A 19,679-nucleotide genomic window follows, 5' to 3' on the forward strand; every position below is an offset into this window, starting at 1 on the left:
AAAGAAACACAGCACAAAAAGAGATTAGAGTATATCAAAGATAGAGTTAGAATAAACATTTAATCAGAGTCCTAGAATGAGATAAAATATTGGGGTAGAGGTGATATTTGAAAATATAATAGCTAAAATTTTTCCAGATGTGATTTGTGAAGCACATATATACAAAGCAATATAGATCAAGAGAAATCTAAACCCAGAAACTTCATGGAACTTCAGATCACCAAAGTCAGGAAATAATTTTTAGAATAGCCAGAGAACAAGGACGGATTACCTAACAACAATTATAATGACAGCTTATTAAGCAGCAGCCTCAACAGAAGCAGAAGCCAGTGTGAATGCCGTTGTTAAAGTGAATAGTGTTTTAGAATCGTATGCAATGTGAAAATATGTAACAAATATGAAGGCCAATTAAAGAGATTTTCGGAGAAATAAAAACCAAAGAAACTTCTAAAGTCAAGATATAAGGAAGGTGGAAATTATTAGTATGTTGAAAATCTAAAATCAAAACAAATATGTTGATCTTATAGAACAGCTTGTGTGACTGCTTACAAATTAATATTTGTAAAAATGGAGAAACTCAGTCTCAGGCCTTTTATTTGTAACACACCATGCACAGTTATAGTTTTATTGGAGAGGAGACTTAATTATAAGCAACTGAAACTTATATTGAAATAGTAATAATTGTGAAGCATTAGTTCACAACACCATGGTTTCGGTTCATTGACTAAAAGGTCAAAATTCAAAATAACTCGAGTCATCAATGTAGAATTTTACTGGCTGATTTTATCTAATAAAAAAATAAGACTATATCAAAACCACAACTTGAATCATTACTGTGAATTGTAAGTGGGCAATTTTGACTGATAGAAAATGAGAATTTTAATGTTAAAATAGGAAAATAGCTTAGAGAATATTTTCTTCTATAGAATTATGAAGACCTGTGACAACAATTTGCTCATTTCTGATGTATCTCATAGGAAGAGTCACAACAGTGGATAGAAGATTTTTATTCTTCATCCAAGATAAACTTTTATTTGCATTGAAGGTAGCAGTAAAAGTTCTGTAGGTTTCTTACTGAAATATACACTAAGTTATTTAAATACTATGCATTACAAATGGAAAACGTCTTGATTTAGGAGTATTCTGATTTTTTGTTGTTAGTAAGCCAAGACCTAGAATAAGGAAATTCAGTAGAAAGTATGATGTCAGTGTGGTAAATGATTTTTAGAACTAGAACAATACTAACTAGATTGCATCACCTTGTAAACTCTTTATCTACTGAAACTGTATTATACAGTTATTTTTTTTCTTCTTCCTTTGAACTCTTGCATCTCTTCCCTCTTATCATTGTGTGGTTTACTATCTTGCCCTTATCTTTCCAAATAAGTAAATGCTACATTCCTCGAGGATAGGGAGACATTGTCTTTGGCTTTCTTTCCTTCTTTAAATTTTTCATTGAGATATAATTGACAGACAACATTATATTAGTTTCAGTCTTTGGTTTTCTTACATGCCTACCCTTGCTAGCCTTGTAACCTCACAGATAGTAAATATCTAATCAATATTTGTTTACTGACTAATTTCCTCAAACCCACCACCTAGGGCTTTGCCATCATCTTAGTGGTCACTTGGTAAACACTTGAGTGTATCACATATTAATCATTGACCTTTTAGAAACAAAGAGAGGATTCCAAAGACTTTATTTCTAAATTACTTTTTGTTTCCTTGCAGAGAGGGCTTCAGCTTTCTTCAGTTTTGTGTCCTTCAGAACATAAGAAAGAGCCTTTTCCAGAATGGGTTTTGTATCAAGTTGTTGAATATAAATGCAGATTCTGTTATGAGAAACTATAATGCAGCCTTGCAAATAGTTTTATAAAGACTTAATGGCCTCCAGATATTTTTTAGCCACCATATTTTTCACCAATCCTTTAATCAGAATCTAGTGATACTATATCTGGTGGCAGTGGGGGAAAAAATTAGTAAAAAGAGTACAACACTATTTCTATTGAATATAGATTTAAGTTTTCATTTAAATTTTTCCCTGTCTTGTACTTTTTGGTTACATCTTTGTTTTCTCTTAGCATTTCATCTGTGGATCCATACTCATTTATTTGGCAGCTATAATCTGCCATTTCCTCCCATCCCCCATTCTTTTGGAGCTAGTCTTAATTTGCGTCACCCCTACAACTGATGATGACTCTGTTTTCTAGCTTTATAGAAGGCTTCATGCCCTTTTTTGAAATGAGCTTTCTTTGATTACAGCTTGTCAGTGTGGTCTGACTGCTAACATTGATTCCCAGCAGTCAACAACTTTGTCATATTGTTCAAGATTAGGTTTCGATGTGTCATTTTAATAGACTAAAAAGCCATTCTCAGTAAAATCAAATTCCTATGGGAATCGTTGTCAAGGATGCTTTGAAAATGAAGAAAATTTGTAATGTTTTGGAGATTTCACTGGGGAGGCATCAGGTGACTACATTTACTGAAACTGCCAATGTTTTAGCTGGATTTCATATTCTGAAAATGCATTTTAAAACTTGCCTTAATTTAGGCAAAACACAATTCACAATAATTAAGCTTTATGAGCTTTTTCATTGAGAGAGGTCAAAGATTATTTTTGTTTTCATTTTTGACAGAAAGAAAATATTTGCTCTTTCTTCACATTTTTATGTGTGACCGTAACTAAAGTCAGGGCTGAGCTGGGACATATGGATATCTTATTTAGGCTAGACATGTGGTACTTCTACAAACTAGAATGTTATAGTGGTGAAAAGAGCAGGCTTTGAAACTAGATAGTGTAGGTTCAAATCCTACCCCGTCATTTACTGTGTGACTTTTAGTGTCAATTTATCTGTTTCTCAGTTTTTCATCTATAAAATGGAGATAGTAATAGTACTGTCTTTATAGGATTGTTGAATGAGAATTAATATACCTGTAAAATATGTGCATACTAATGTGCATACCTCATGTTTGGATCTCAGTAAATATTTGTTATTCTTATTTTGCTGGTTTTTTTTTTTTTCTATCTTTTATAGCTGTTTATGTCCAACATTTATTTGTAGATATTCCTCAGCCTTATGTGTGGGGAGGATACAGAAGTAACCAGAGATTACCCTTTTATTGATTCAGCAGTTTATCTCTGACACCAGCTTTGTGTACTCTAGTTAACAGAATGGAAGTTATGCAGCAGACTACACCAACTCTCCCCAGGGGTTGCAGTTTGTGGGTCCTCTGTGATTACTTAGGCTGGCTCCTGGGAGTCTGATTTTCCTCTCCCACCAATTTTTCCTTGAGAGAATTCTCATAATTAAGGTTTTCTACACTTAAATTTCCAGTGGTAGTATTTTGCTTACCTGGACTTTCATCTAGCTAGGCCATCCTTAATCACCCCCTAACTCTCTTTCTCTTTCTCTCTCTTTATATATACTGCCTGAGGCTGAACTTCCAGGATCTCAATCCCTGCTTCAGAGGGAAGTAGGACCTGGAAGGATCCCTAAAGAAGCCAAGTAGGCAGACCCCACTAAGCATTCTGGTACCTATATTGACCCATTAGCCATATACATGGCAATAGAGTTGAATAGAGTTACTCTCTGTGTGGACTTGTTTTATCAGCCCTGGCTAATTCAGATCAAGTAATATTTGCCTCTAGAGAAAAACCTGGTTGATTTCAGAGAAAGTCTTTATTTGCCACAGATTCTGGCCCTAGCAATAAACTTCCCTTTGGGTTGTTTGTAGTATGTGCCTTAGACCTGGGCCTCAGTTCAGTCAAAGTAATACTGCCTATTCTACTTCCATGTTTACCTAAACCAGGACATACTGAGCCTTGATCCCTGCTGTAATTCTTGCCTATGTCATGTGTGTCTAGAGTTTAGTCTTGTTGGTACATCACATGAATTTTTTTTTGTCTCTTTGATTAGACCTTACTTTGCCACATCCTACATCCTGTCTTTCTGAGGGCTTGCTCTAGCCCTCTAGGCTCTGTTTGTTTCTTTAGTTTTCTCTAGCCCCAGTAACATGCCAAGGAAATGATAGGCCCTCAGTAAATGCTTGTAGAACATAACAGTTGGATCTCCCAGAAGTGGAAGCTTGTTTAATTTGCCATGACCATGCATTTGGCTTTGACTCCTAAGATGGTGTCCAGGCATCTGAAATTCTCAACGTTCGACGAGTCCTTTTAAGTGCGAAGCACTGTGCTTATCACCTTATATTCATAATCTGATTTTTATGCCTACAGAAATCCGAAGTTACATCCCCATTTTACATATGAGGCAACTGAGACCCAGGGAGATTAAATAATTTATCTCTGCTCATTCAGGTCAAGTACCTGTTGAAGGTGGGATTCAAATCCAGGTCTATCTGACTACAGAGCTGGGGATCATAACCATTATCATGTTGCCTTATATTCCACACCAGTCAGAAGAGAAGATGTCACTACAAGTCAGCTGTCCCACAGGTAGAGTCCATATTTCATTTAGCTGGGCTAAGTTCCCACCACACTTGATCCCCCTGCCCAAGTTCGATGAGATGCCTGAGTTGCTCTTGCTCAGGTTTTCACAAAGTGGAGGCTAGTGTTGTTACACACTGCTTGGGCTGGGGAAGGCTTTGTTCTCAGAATACTCAAGGACTAAACAAGTATGTGGGGTGGAAACTCCAACTGCTTAGCTGAATCAAATCTGCCAGTTTCTTTATGACAGAAAGAGAGACTTGGAGGTGTAGCAGAGCTGTAGCCCTTCCCATACCTCTAAGACATTCACCATTCCTGTGGTAGGTAGAAACCAAGATTTTTCCATTGCAAATATCTACCCCTGGTTGCCTGAGGGCTTTCTCTGGCTCCTGAAGCTAGCTCAGCTTGGAGAGAGAGAAAGAACACATCAGGAGTGTTGAGAGTGAATACCCAAGCACGTTTAATCAATGACTGACAAGAGTTGGTAGGTTAGTTCTTAGTTTCTCTTAAACTTTAGTGTGCTTAAGAGTCTTGGAGAATTGTTTAATTATTAGGTAAGAGAAGAGGTTCATAATTTGCATTTCCAGCAGCTTCTAGATGATGCTAATCCTTGAACCACACTTTGAGTAGCGAGGCTCTAGCACCCCTCCATCTCATTGGGGATAAATATGAGATTTATTGTATATTGTCTTCTAAGTTCTTTAGCAGAATTAAGCTCCAGATGTCCATAAATGTAACCTGATAAATAGTCATTATTTGATTATATGTCTTTCCTTTTCCTTTCTGACTCTCCACTTTTCTACTTATGCTATCGTCAGCATCTAAATAAACTACTCACACTCTCATGCTTATCTCAGTATCTTCTTCTGGTAGAGTCTGAACTAAGCAGATGACCCAACCAACTTCTAGAATGGACAGCCCTGACAAAACAGTCAGAATGTCCCTAGTGCTCAAGACTTTGGCTGATATGAGGTCATCCTCACGAATCTGTTCCAGGAAGTTTCATTACACATGAGGTAGCCCAGCTCGAGGCAGCCAGAACTTTGCCTGTATTGATCATAAAGTGTTTACTGATGATGACATAGTTGGCATTCTTCTCTGGGGGATTTGCCAGGATTATTTGTGGGAAAGATACTACGTTTCTGCTCTAGAAATGCTAGGGCCTATAAACTCAATATGAATCAAGATTCCCAGATATTCTGTGGTAACTTTTTCCCTTAAGAGTAAAATACAAAAACAAAGATGCAAATTTCTAAGCCTAACAGTTCATCACATTCTTGGTGATTCATTAGGGATAAGGATTAGGGAGTGGTTCGTTACCTATATGCACTCACTCTGAATTACCTTTCCCAACTGAAGTCCCTTTCAACCAAAGTCTTCTTTAACTTGCCTACCTTCGACTGCAGCTCTCTGTGGTTCTTGTTAAGTCCAAATTTAACCATGGCTCCTTTTGCATCATTCCCCACAGCATTACTTCGATAATGCTATTCCGTTTGTTAGGCTTTTCCTGAAGGTCTGAAATTAAGGCTGGGAATTACTTAGAGAACACTTGAAATGCGGTATCAGTCATACCAAATCTCTGAGAGACATTATCATTGTCTGTCACTGAGTCAGTATCAGAGTCAGTAAGGTTTGGCATCCATTTCTGCTGCCAGGCTTCCCGTACTGGTGACTACATCTCCTGTTGGCCCTTAGGACTGGCTTTATTTCTCATCTTCTCTGAGTCCAAGCCCTTCTCTACCAGAGCCTACCTGTATGGCCATGCAGGCCCTGGTGTGTACAGCCCGAGGGTGCACAACTCACAGGGCGTGCAAGAGGAATGGCATTCGCTGGAGTTTATGCAGTTTGGCAGCTCAGTTTTCTCTCAACCTCAAAAGCCTCAGACCCCACCCTTATAAAGCCCAGGGAAGTTGAAAATTTCTGTTATTTTATTATATTTTTCTTTTAACTTCTATTTTTCAGAAGTGGCCCTGGAATCCTACCTTAGCATAACCAAAGTCTCATTAAAATATTTTCTCCCGCGACAAAATAATGATTTTATTTCTATGAGGAATTCTAAGATCAAATTGCATCCAGCTTCTAAAATTACAATTTCTCTGCCTCTTTTTTTTTTTTTTTTTCTTTTCCTGTTTAGCCTTGTGAAGGATGACACAGGTCCTCTCTAGGCCTTAATCAAGCATACCACAGTGAGGACCTCTGTCTCAGCTGTGACCCTCGGCCCTTGTGGAGTTCCAATTCTTTCCAGGCCCTTCTGGAGCCAGCTCTTTATCTTGATGTTGTCCTGCTTCCCAGGCAGCCTTAGAAAACCTTTCAATTGATGATGTCTCCTTGGCCTTAATGGAAGCAGTTCTTTATACCTCTCATCCCCCCACAAAAGACCGATTTCTTTTGTTAGTGATTCATAGAAGCCATGGAAGAATCTGAGATCTAAGCAATTCTCAACCACTAGGAGCAGTTATAGACCTCAAAAAGATTGAATTCCAGAAACCATAGCCTAATGTTCTTGCTAGTAATAAATGGGAGATGGAAACATAGAAATTAGAACTTAAGCAAAGCTCTCAGACCTAAATAAAATTACCAGCTCTGTAAACTTTGGGCAGTTTACTTAATTTCTCAGTCTTCTCATCTGTAAAATGGAGATGATAATCCCTATCTCGCAAGGCTGTCATAATGATTAAATAAACTGATGTTTGTAAGGTTCTTAGCCTAGACTCTGATAAATAATGAATTCTCAAAAAATTTTTAAAATTTTATTGTCATAGGACCTCTATATCTGTGCCTCCCCATGGTATGGTATCATGATGTAGCCTTGTAGTCTTCCCTTGGTAACTTGAACCCATCCAGCAGAAGGAAAAGTCCAATGAAGGAGAACTCAGAGATCCTGTGTAGCACACCCCTCTTAGCAGAACAGTGATCCCAGATTGTAATTAACAGAAACTAAGGGTGCATCTTCTCCTGTCTCTCTGTCTCTCTATCTCTATCTCTGTCTCTCTCTCTTATTTTTTTCTTTCTTTTTTTGGCGTATCGGAGAATGTACTCTCATCTTGGTCCGCCTTCTCTGGCGCTCACTCGCGCTCGTGCTCTCGCTCGCTCACTCTCGCTTTCGCTCTGCTCTCTCCTCACTTTTAACATTATTTTTGTAATGTTTTGTTTGGCAGGCTCATGTTTTCTTCTACACTCAAAAGACAAACTTATAATGGAAATATCGTGTGTATGTTTTGTGTATGTGAATGCATGCTCTAGGACAGGGGTTCCCACGCCCTGGGCTGCAGACCGGTACTGGTCCGTGGCCTGTTAGGAACCCGCCTGCACAGCAGGAGATGAATAGCGGGCCAGAGAGTGAAGCTTCATCTGTATTTGCAGCCACTGGTGCTTCCTAAACTTGAATATTTTCTGGATTTTTTGAAAGAAAGTCTATGGACCTTTACTGTTGATGTAATTTTTCTCTTGTACTGTAAAATATACAAACATATAATTGGAGATAGATTTCATATGCTTTTAGCTCCTAAAATTATTTTAAGATAAATATAATTTTAAACTACCGAGAAGTAAAATTCAAATGAACAATACAAGTTTCATGTGACAGATAATGTTGTTTTACTGATAATGCAGTTGCCACTTCAGAAATCAATATGATATAGACTTAAACAAAAATAGTATCTTTGGAGTTCAGAATGGCAGAAGTACCATGCTCCATGTGATGAAAAATTCTTTTACCACTTTTTTTTTTTTTTTCCCTGTTGATAGGCCTATGAAACCTTCATTCACACAATGGGCAGAGGCAGCCTTTGGGTGTGGTGTGAATGCAGCACCTTTGTCTGCCTCAGTTAGCCTTTGTTTGTTCCTCTAAAATAATACTACTTCATGCGAATTGATTGTAAATGCAAACACAAACGCAAAATCTGCAGTGACTTGTCAATGATTGGTCAGAGGGGATAAAAGGAAAGCCATGTAGATGACACTAATGAGCTACTCTTCTGCTATCTACACTCTCTCCCTAAGGGATCACAGCTGGGGTCTCCTGGTTTTCAATACCATCCACTCACTGACAACTCCAAATTTCTAGCTATGGCCGAGACTGCTCCTCTAAACCTCAGACTTGTGTATCTAACTGCCTGGTAGACATCTCCACTTAGATTTCTAAATGGCATCTCACACTTGACAAGTTAACTTTAACAGTTAACATCCAAAAGGGATCCCTGGTTTCCCTGACCTGCCCCAAGCCTTCTTGTCCTATATCTTTCTTCATCCCCTTGGAGAGACAATTCCATTCTTCCTGTTGTTGAAGCTGCAAATCTTAGTCATCCTTTACTTTTCTTCTTTTCTCACATCTTAAATCCAAACAGCCTGAAAATCCTGCTGGCTTCAGACTATATCCAGAATCTGAACACTTCTCACCACCTCTATTACTACTTCCCAAGTCCAAGGCAGTGTCACTTCTTGCTTGATGGTTGTAGTAGCCTCCTAATTGGTCTCAGAGCTTTCACTCTGGCCTCCTTGATTATGTGGTATAATATATATTCTGCACAGCAGTCAAAGTGGTGCTTTAAAAATAAAACCCCTGGCAGATTACTATATCGTTCCTCTTCTTCAAACCCCGCAGAGGCTCCTGTCTCAGGATGAAAACCCAAACCCTCACAGTGCTCTTGTAAGACCTGCCAGTGTCTTCTACTCAGTCTGTTCCAGCTACACTTCTCAAACATGCAAGCATAATGCTTCTCAGAGGCTTTGCACTGCTGTTCCCTGTGCTCAGAACCTGTTTCCCCAGATGGCCACCTGGTTTGCACCCCTATGTTCTTCTGGCCTCTGCTTAGATGTCACTTTACCAGAGAAGCCTTCCCTAACTATCCTATAAAAAATCCTACCTTCCTCACTCTTCGCTACCCTGGCCTACCTCCTGCTTCTGTAAATATATAAATAAGTTGTTTATTATCTGTCTCTCTTTCTCCTCAGGAATATAAGTGCCATGAAAGCAAGAGCTTAGTTTTTCCTTAGTACCTAAAATACTGCTTGGCACTTAGTATATGTGCAATAAACATTTGTTGACTGGATCAGTGAAAGCTTAGTTTTTTACAATTATCACCAAAACAAAAAATACAAAAGGAAATATTATTTGGGAGAATTTGCAGATCAGAGGATGAAAATTTTTACATCAGAATATGACACACAGAACTGAAATATTGAGTGCATCTTAGATTTTGTAAAATGTAAAATCTTGCCACAGTCAGTTTCACTTTCATCAACCTAACATCTTTTGAATTTTGTAGTTAAATATGAACTTCTAACTTCCCCCAAATATTTGCCTGTTATTCTCTGCATGGATATTTACTGCTTATTTTAAAGGGAACCTTGGCCAATTTTATGACTACTGACATCATGCTGGGATGTTAATACAGTTCAGATTCTCTGAGAAAAAGGCTGCTTTGTAAATCACCCTGGTTTTCACTTTGAACTCATCCAAATATTGACACTACTTAGTTTGTAAAATTTCCTGGACTCAAAGGAGAGGGAAGAGGGCTGGCTGAACTGAAGCCCTGATATGCAGTGTAGATTTACATTCAGAAGGAAACTGTGTTTGTTGAACTGTTTAACAGCTATCCATGTAGGAAAATGGAACAGTGTCCAAAGAGCAAATAACTGTGATAAACTGATAAACTGGTGACACAGGGGGAGAAAGTACAAACTGAAGTTTCAGTAACAGGTGTAAGGCACATCATCTTTCCTGGTATTCTTAGGAAAGTAATAAGATAGCTTAATTACATGATTAAAATATTCGGAGTCCAGCTGGAATCCCTAGTCGCTACCTGTTGTTTGCTTGCATTTTTTTTCTCTCATTAGAAGAGTTGAGATCTTCAGATTGTTAAGGTTCACCTTTCTGTTTTCCTGCATTTTTTAGCTTTTGTATCAAAGTACTATTAATTCTATTAATATAGAATTAAACCAAGCCTTTCTTTACATTCTGTTGTTATTGTTTTTTTTTTCCTGGTGTAAATTGATGACTTACTCAAAAGAATTTTTAAGTTACTATAAGCTAAAACGTTTATACATTGTAATTATATATATATATTGTAACAAATAGTGCTTTTATAAATACATAATTTGTTGCTATATAATTTAACACATTTTGTATATTTGTACTACAAGAATGTTAAAAAATAAGGCATAAAACCATAGTTGGATTTCCAAGCATGTGAAAAGAATCTCTTTCATTTAAACGGAAAATTTAGTCATAAAAATATACTTTAGTATTGTAGGAAGCATCCTTTTATAAGCACATCTTTCCTTTCCTTCCTTTCTCCTTTCCTCAGTCCCTTCTTCCTTTCGTCCCTCACTTTCTTTGTGTTTCAATAGATATTGATTGAGTACCCAATATAAAACAGGTTAACACCTGGGGTGTTAACAAACTCAGTCCTGGGGTGATATGAAGGCCAATTTAGCAATCCTTGACTATCCTGGACTAACTGCTTGAAGTACATTTGTACTTAGTTGGAGTCTGCATTCATTCCCAAAGGGAGTCTTAATCACTTGTTAATTTAGCTTCAGAGACTTTCAGCAACCTGAACTTTAATTGTCTGCTATTTTAACACATGCATACACACTCTATCTCCGTCTCCGTCTCTGTCTCCGTCTCCATCTCATCTATCTATCTATCTATCTATCTATCTATCTATCTATCTATCTATCTATCATCTATCTATTTACCTACCTACTTTCTGTCTGTCTGTCTGTCTGTCTGTCTGTCTATCTATCTATCTATCTATCTATCATCATCATCATCAATCTATCTGCTAGTATTTATGGCTTCTTTTTATTTCTGGATTCTAGATTGATTTAATTCTTTCTTCTTATTCCTCCTCTGAATTCCCTGTTTTAATTTACAGTTTATATTTTATATTGTGTCAAATTGTTTTGAAGGCAGTGTCCTATATTGATTGATTCAACATGAAAATAAATTCTTGCATGTCTAGAGATCTAAAAAGATAAATAGGTTGAAAACTTCTCTAAGATTGGATGCAATAGAAGATGAAATGTTTTTAAAGGAAATTAAATAGGCTTATTAACTTATTTCCTACCTACTATTAGCTAGCAGGAAAATAATAAGAACATACTGTCACTACCCAGTTGTTCACCCATTCCAAAATTTAAATGCATCCAGAGGTTGCACATTCAGTGTTTCTCTAGTACATATTTTCATATCAGTTACTTTTTCATTGGTTTACATAGAGGAGATGGCTACCTGAAAGAGCTCTCTGTTTGCAAATATGTTCATTTTAATAATAAAAAAAGTCTGTACATTTTAGTGTAGTATGTTGGACAAGTGTTTTATGGAAAACCTGAAAGTCTGAACTTTGTATGGGTTTCCCAAGCACCAAAAGAAAATGGAGTTTTTGACTGAACCTGACCTGTATTTAAGTTGAGATTGAGTGCTATATTAGTTCTGTTTGGAATCTTCCTTGAAGACTTGTCCATCATAGTCAAGCCCAGGGCTCAGAGCTTCTAAAAAATATTTTAGACTGTTAAAAAATACATTGTATGGTTGTACGTAATAGTCCTTGAGAAAAATAATACATGTGAGATATGATGGATTTTAGAAATTATACTAGTACCCTCTAGTTAGTGTTCCTTTACTTTTTCTGTTATAAATCAGGAGTTTGCAATTTTGACAGCTAATTTTTTTTCTGTCACCTAAAATTGGCTCAGTTTCTTAACTGTAAGGAAACTGGAAATGAGGACTCTCTCTTAAGATACTGATATATATATTTTCTTGTAATTATAGTTTGAATTGCTGAATTTGTGTGTCTTTTAGGCTAATGTACTCTGTGAGAAACAAATAGACCATTCTTTGTTCACATATAGAATAAAGAAATAATTAAGATGCTTATTTAGAAATTAATTTGGCTCCATACAATAAGCAACATAGCATTGTTAATTCATTGCATAGACATTATTTTAAAACTAGTGGTAGAAACTAAGAATTTTTAAACACACACCTGCAGTATGGGATCTATTCTACTGTCCTCATTCCAGCTGGAGAGGCTATGAGGTGAGGGTGGGCCAATTTCCATTATGTGTTAGAATGATCTATTTATCTATTTGACTGAGATCATAGGCTCTTCTAGTTGAAAATATCTTTGGGAACCATCTAGTTCAGGTCTCCTAATTTACAATTGAAGAGATCTTTGGGGAAAGTTATTCCCAAAACTATTATGTAAAAAAGTACAACATTATTGTTCCTCAGTTCATCACCAGGTATATCTTTGTTAGGAATTTAACAGTTTCACAAATAGTTGGCCAAAAAAATAGTAGGTAAACTTTATATTCTTATTTGTAGTCAGGTGTTCATATTTAGGAAATAATTTTCCCTGAGAGTGTTCAAATTGTAACGCATGGAATCTGTCTTCACTAAGAGAACAACTAGAATTCTTTCAGAAGAGGAGATGTTTCGAGATCTCTGTTATAATAAAACAGTATAATGTTACATATAGGATGTAATGAGAGGCCCAGCTTCCATATCTGCTTCCACCATTTATTTGAACTCTCCCTTCCTCTCCTTCTTCTTTTCCATTCTTCCTTACCAACCTTGTTTCCAAAAGAAATTCTTATCTTGGACAACCTACTCTACCTCTCTGGAAACCTCTGCTCATTTTCTCCTTCTGCCTCTATTGTGCAACCTTTTTATCCTTGCAAAGCCAGTTCACACATGTATACACATTTATACCCATGACACATGCCAAGTTGCCCAGTCATCTAGTGTGATTACAGCTTTTGGAAAAGTTGCCCTATAATGGATCATTTCTTTCTTTTTTTTTTTTTTTTTACCCTATGTAGGTCTAGAAAACATATCTAGAAAGATGGCTGGCATTTCTTTGATTTCACTCATGCTAAATGGTAAAGCTAAAAATGCTTAGTTAAGCTGTGACTCCTTATAGCTTTTTAAAAATTGACTTAATTCTTCAGTCCCAGTTTGAGAATAAGGAAATATCAAATGGCTGAATTACCTGATTTGGGCAGATTGTGTAATATTCTCTTTGTAGATGGAAATGGTTAACAGTATAATGTAAATATCCTATAAACTTTAGAGAAAGATAATAGTTCTGTTCTCTTATTTATAACCTTATGATAATTTCTACCATAGTGATGGGCAGACGTTTTAGACTGACAATTTAATGAAAATGTTAATAACATAATAATATCATGTGAGGCAGTTCAGTACATAATCTCAAATGTGATTTAGTAGAAAATATTAAAAAGCCATTTTGTAAAGTGACACAACTCAATTTTTAATGGGTTAAAATACAAATGGAAATAAATACTAAGATGAGTTAACAGTGTTATAATAGCTGACCCTTTACGACCAGACTGTACTGTCTTCAAGATAAATGCTTATTAAATCTTGGCATTATACTTTTATATGTGACAGTAATGCCATTAACATAAAAATATGTCACTGTTAATTAATAATATTCAATTTGTTGCTTTTTAACACTCTCAAAGATAGTAAGAAATCCCATCTAGTTTTAATTTTTAGGTTTTAACTAGTAAGTAGATTGAATCACAGTTCGCCTATTGTTTTATAAAGTGAAAAGAATGCCTGTTGTTGGCTTTTCAGATTAGGCATATTGGTGCAGAATCTTAACTTTCTGATGTTAATTTTATACTACTCCTATATTTTTACTAAGATCGATTTATTTTTGAAAGGGAAAGTAAATTATTTAAAAGACTGTCTCATGCAAATAAGCATTGGCAATAGAGTTGATTTGCAGCAGTACAATAATCTTTACAATTTATACTATTCTTCCTCCATCTCTACAAAACTGTTTTAGTTTATGTAACGCCAAAGGTAGATGCTGGGATAAGGACTTGGGAGTAGACAGTTTATTTAGGAAGCGATCTTAAGAAGTAGAATAAAGAAAAGGGAAAGGAGAAAAGGAAAAAAATGCAATAATGGTTAATGAGCAGGTTACCACTGTAAGCCAGGTCCCTGAGAGGATAACCTTTGGTGTTACATAAACTAAAACAGTTTTGTAGAGATGGAGGAGGAACAGCATAAGTTGTAAGAACAACATTAGTTTAACAGGAATATCAGGTTTATAGTTCCAGGGCAAGAAAGTTGGTTAGGTCACAAGGAACTTAATGGCAGACTAAGGATTTGGAGATTTTCTTCAGGTATTACATATTTTCTAAAAAGGCTTAGCATAGGGAGGTGGCATGATTAGAGCTCTGCTTCCAAATAGTTACCTGTGGTAGTCTTTACAGGAGAGACTGTAAGTATGGAGAGCATCTATCTGCAAGACCATTCTGGAGTCTAGGTGAGGTAGTAACACTAGTGGAGAAGGAGAGGAAGGATGGTAAATGCTACAGTTGGCAATTGGTTCAATGTGGGGGTAAAGGGAACTGAAAAACATTACAAATAATGCAAATATTTCCAGTATCTATTGCTGAGTGGGAGGATGGCGAGGCTTTGTTTGAAATAGGAAACTTAATGGAGGAATCCGTTTAAATGAGATAAAATGTCTTCAGTTCATTTCTGTCATTTGCCTATACAATATACATTCTCCCTTTCTTTCTGTGTTAGAATCCTCATTTTATTCAGGCCCATTATGTGCTCAGCTCAGAGATATTTCCCAGCTTCTTTTATAGCTGATTGTAGCAATGTGACTAAGTTGTGAATAATGTGATATAAGCGGAAGTGTGTGTTAGACTTCCAGAAGCAGATTCATCTGGAGCTGTATCCCTTTGCCTTGCCCTCATTCTCTGTGCCTGTTATATGGGAACACTGAAGTCCAGCAGCAGTCTTGGACTATGAGATGACCTTGAGGTTGGAAGCAACGTGATAGAAATTTCTAATGACGAGGGAGACCATACTGGCCTCAGACTTGCCCACCTCCAGAGTTTTACATAAGCAAGAAATAAACATCATCTCTGGTCTTTTTTTTTTTTTTTTATGGTAATTGTACCAAATTCTAAATGATGACAGCCTACTGAGTCTTAATTAAGAGCAGGTTATCCAGGTGAAGATGTTCAATAGGCAGTTGGAAGTCCAAACAAACAAACAAATAAATAAAAATAATAGCAACTAACATTCGGTGAATTAGAGTAATTTATTAATATTTCTCTTATCTTTCTAAAGATATTTCACTAGGAACTCTGACAGGCCAAAACAAGTGGAGGGGCCTACAATGATTTTAAAGTTGGAATGGAATTTAGAAGTCGTCGTCTAATGCTCTGCTTTTTCAGATGAAAAAAATACCCTGAGACCTAAAGCAGTTGAATGACTTGCCAAAGTTGTGTATCGATGTTAGGGACAGAACCAAGACATTAATTCTCTCTTCTAATTCACCCTTAAGTTTCCCAAATGACTGAATGAAGCTCCATTCAAATATTCTCTGAGTTCTCACTGATTCTGTTTCCCAGAATTTGAAGTGGTTCATATTACCTTTATAGAACCTCCTATAGCAGAGAGGGAAAGTCAAGCCAAAATCCAGCCATGGTGGCCATCTGTTTCAAGAGAAAATTACTACTTCTAATTCTCCTCAGGAAATTTGGATTATGATTTAATGTGAGTATTTGACCAAAGAGCATAGCAGTATTAAATTTAAACTCTTCAAGCATACAAGGGTTTATATGATGTATTCCCCTACTGCTTTCCCTATGCTTCATTCTGCTCTACCCATACTGACCTCCTTTACTTTTCCTGGGAAGTATTGAACAAGCTCCTACTTCAAGGTTGTCTTACTTACAGTTCCCAACCCTCTGCTTCAAATATCTACTGTTGTCTTCTGCAAAGCTTAATTCTTCACACCTTTAAGCGTGATTCATATGTCACTTCATAGGATGTATTACTGCTGATCTATTTAAGCAGGGTCATTTGTTTATTTGCATATCTAGTCATTAATCTGTCCACCCTTGCTAACTTCATGAAGGTAGACACTTTGTTTTGTTCATTCCTACATGTCTAATGCCTAGAGTAGGATCTGCCTACCACATAGTAGGTACTCAGTAAAAGACATGTTGAATGAATGAAGAGGGCAGTATATGAGCAACAAGTTATAAAAGCAATATTCTATAATATAAGGTCTAATTTTAGAGTCCAATCAATAGTTTTAGTTTTTCTTTTCTTAAAAACCACTATGGAATTATTATAAATCAGGAAAATTTAATATATTGAAGGCCAGATGTTAAAAAATGTTTATTTGGAGCACTTTGTGTATGAGGCCTTTTCTGAGTCTTATATCGGTAGCCAAGATGAGCTTTCTTGTTCTTCATCTAGTCCAAATTTCTGGACTATTTCTGCAGTTTTGAGCTGAGTCTGGATACTCTCCCACTGTTACCTTTTGGTAGTAAATGACCCTCTAGTGGCCAGAGTAAGTTGATGTATTTTACTTATTATTAATAAGGTGCGAATTGGAAGAATTTACTTCAGAGTCCCAGTCTTCTTTTTTCAGTATAGAGACTAAAAATTTTCTGCATATAAATTTATAGTCATAGAAATGCATTTCCTAATAAGATAGCTGTGAAATGATGATGATAATATTGATGACAACAATGATAGTAATAACTAATGTTTGTTGAACTTTCAGTATATGATCACATTTGTCTAAGCACTTTACACATGTTGAAATTTTTAATGAGTGTGTAGCCATCAGCAGGTAGGGAAGACCTTCTAGTTAGAGAGCAACAGATCCAGTTTATGTTCTTACTCAGAAAAGGTAGGTAGTGGACAGCTCTACCTGGTTGTCAAGCAAATTGTAATTTTATGGTCTTAATGAGGGAAATGAAATAAGCATAATAAATAGTGGTAAATACTGAAACATGGCAAAAGACATAAAACACATCCATAAGAAAGCCTCAGGTGACTGAAACATAACCTGTGCATAACTAGCAATGAATGAGTAATAGCAATAATAATTTTTTTCAAGGTATTTTATTAAGAAAATAAAGACTTTTTATTTTTTTCTGGTGAGTATTTACTTTTCTAATGTGACCACCAATATAGAAAACAAAGAGAACATTGACTTTTTTTAATTAAAAAAGGATAAAATCTTTGAAATGAAATAAACAACAAATAAACAATCCTGAAAAGGAACCAAACTACAATAGAGAGAATTGCAGAGTAATCAGAAGCATAAAGTTCAGTCTTCACCAGATAGAAAGTTGGTCATTCCTAGCAAAACAAAGCAACCATCTCCTTTTGTTAAGTTTCCTCAAGAGGTAAGACAATCTGCAAAAGAGATAATTTTAGCAGCTAGCATGTGGCAGCAACACAATAAAATGGGAAGAAAAATGGCCAGTTTACCTGAATATTCTCTCATCAAGATATTTTGTTAGTATTCTGTAGGAGTGTCTATAAAATTGCTTTGGTTGTATGTGATTTGACAGAGCAACGTGTTTTATATCTTGGGAAAGCAGTTCTCAGAGGATTTAAAAGAGTTAGAGAAATTCACCAGGTGATTTTTCTGTTCCCAGTGTAGCTTTATCTATGAAAATGGCTTGCATGCATAGTTAATGTTGTAATACTATGGCAGAAAATGCACGATTCTTTCAACCATTGTCATATATCACCAATGATACATACATCTAGAAGTTATAGGCAATTTATGGATTTTCTAAATATTTAATATGTCATGAATGACTGAGCTTAGTTTTATTTATTATGTTTTTATTGCCAATAAGTTACAAATACGGCAGAAAAATGGATGAAAAGTTAACCTTGTGATTGACTTAGCTGAAAGATATGGGACTTCCAATTTATGTTCTCAAATTCCATAATGTTATTCTGTTTTTCCTTGACATTACCTGCAAAGCAAAGAGAAAAAAAATGCCATAATGTACCTTGTAAAATACATGCAAGGAGTTATCAGACCATAGGAGGCAAACTGAAATTATTTTGAACCTTCAAAATATATATGTGTTTATATTTAAGTCTTTATATCATTTTCTAACTCAGCTTAGATACTAGTTCTTCAGAAAAAGCTACACTGATTCCTACATCTACCTCTGTCCCTTTTCACAATATTAGGTCCTTCTATTGTACACTCTAATAGCACTTTTACTTCTCCTTTCTGGCACTTAGTCTCCTTGCAATGATTGGTTTAAAATTTCTCATCCATGTTCATTGCATATTATTCACAATAGCCAAGATATGGAAACAATCTTAAGTGTCCATTGAAGTATGAATGGATACAGAAAATGTCCTTTTTATGGCTGAGTAATAGTCCATTGTGCATATATTATTCAGCCATAAAAAATTATGAAAATCCTGCCATTTGTGACAACATAGATAAACCTGGAGGACGTTATACTAAGTAAAATAAGCCCGACAGAATAAGACAAATACTGTATTATCTTATTCATATGTAGAATATTTAAAAAGCCAAATTCTTAGAACCAGATTGTAGAGCAGGGTTACCAGGGGCTAAGAGATGAGGAAAATGGGGAGATCCTGGTGATAACTTTCACTTATAAGATGAATAAGTTCTAAGGATCTAATGTACTGCATAGTAACTATAGTTAATAATATTATATTACATACTTGAAATTGAATAAGAGAGAAGACCTTAAATGTTTTTACCACACACAGAAAAAAATATGGTAACTTTGTGATATGATGGATATGTTAATTAGCTTGATTGTGGTAATCATATCACATTTCACAATGTATATGTAATCACAACATCACATTGTGCACCTTAAATATATACAATTTTTATGTCAATTATACCCAATAAATTTGAGAAAAAATATGAAGCCTCTCATCTTGACTTTATCGTAAACTCCCCTAAGTCAGGGATGACGTTAGTCTTGTAAACAACCTAAAGTGAATCAAAGGCATTACTCCATTGGTTCTTCCTTCTCTCCTGAATCATCAGCTTTACCTTTTCTATTGGCCCGTGCTATCAGCATACAAATATGCTATTATTTTTCCTTTTTCTAAATCTCTCTCTTGACTCCATTTCCCCAAATTTTATCTTCCTTACAACTTTACAGCAAAACTTGAAATGGTTGTCTATACTTCAGAGTTTTCAATTTTTTTACTTCCTTTCCCTCTCTGACCCACTGTAATTAGTCTTTCACTCCACCCTCATCACTCTGCTGAAACAGTTCTTATCAAAATCACCAGCGAGTACTAATGGTTATTTCTTTTTTGACTGTTTATACATTAAGGACTGCTAGTATAGGGTCCTAATACCTTTCAATTAAATCAGCTACAAGATAACTACATATAGCAGACTCC

General features: G+C 35.9%; 1 protein-coding gene across 1 annotated transcript in view; it reads left to right on the top strand.

Annotated features, from left to right (window-relative positions):
• Positions 1–19,679, top strand: part of MACROD2 (MACRO domain containing 2) — a 1,889,795-nt gene that overhangs the window by 351,016 nt on the left and 1,519,100 nt on the right. The window lies entirely within an intron of this gene.

Source organism: Pteropus vampyrus, unplaced genomic scaffold (genome assembly GCF_000151845.1).
Source record: "Pteropus vampyrus isolate Shadow unplaced genomic scaffold, Pvam_2.0 Scaffold7, whole genome shotgun sequence".
Taxonomy (NCBI): Eukaryota; Metazoa; Chordata; class Mammalia; order Chiroptera; family Pteropodidae; genus Pteropus; species Pteropus vampyrus.